Below are 717 nucleotides of genomic sequence, written 5' to 3'. Positions count from 1 at the left end.
ACTCTTCCAGTGCAGGGTGTGTTTTTTTCAGGGACATGTTCGGTGACGAATGAGGCAGGGAGCGAATGAAAGGCACAGTGTGAGAGGAGAAAAGGGAGAGAGAGCTGTGAATGGTAATCAGATTAGTCTTGATCCACCTGTGTATGTGTGCGTGTGGGTAAGCAAGCAGTGCAAAACATCAGCACTGGCAGAGACCGAAGATCTGGCTTATACCATTAACCTAAAGTGATTTACGGCACCGTAACGATACGTCACTTATTTGATACCTCGGTTGGTATTTGAATTGGTTTGTGATCTAATTGACTAATGTAATTGTAATGTAACAAACACCTAGTCAGGCCAACAAGTTTAACTCTTGTGCATGATTTTTTTGCATCCCACATTTTTTTGTGTGTGCCATGAGCATTGCATTTTTAATATCTAAAAGCTATTACTAGCTATAAAAATATCTTTAATGCGTCTCCGGCTAGTGCTGCAGGCTTAAGGCCAAAGTATACTTCGGCCATCCGCGTCCACATTACGTAATTTTCGTCATCAGGAGGGCTCGCGGACAGCTGTGCACCCCGTCCGTGTGCAGGCAATTTTTTGAGACCACGCGGACGGTCCGCGTACAACAGCACATGCGCGAGGTGAAAGTTGAGACAGAGCACAAGTCAAACTGCGCCTGTGTTGAGCTCGTCCGTCTGCACTCATCCACGGTTGAGTATACTTTGAAAG

Source organism: Sinocyclocheilus rhinocerous, unplaced genomic scaffold (assembly GCF_001515625.1).
Source record: "Sinocyclocheilus rhinocerous isolate Xijiao unplaced genomic scaffold, SAMN03320098_v1.1 scaffold1645, whole genome shotgun sequence".
NCBI lineage: Eukaryota > Metazoa > Chordata > Actinopteri > Cypriniformes > Cyprinidae > Sinocyclocheilus > Sinocyclocheilus rhinocerous.
Note: the sequence above shows the minus strand (reverse complement) of the source record.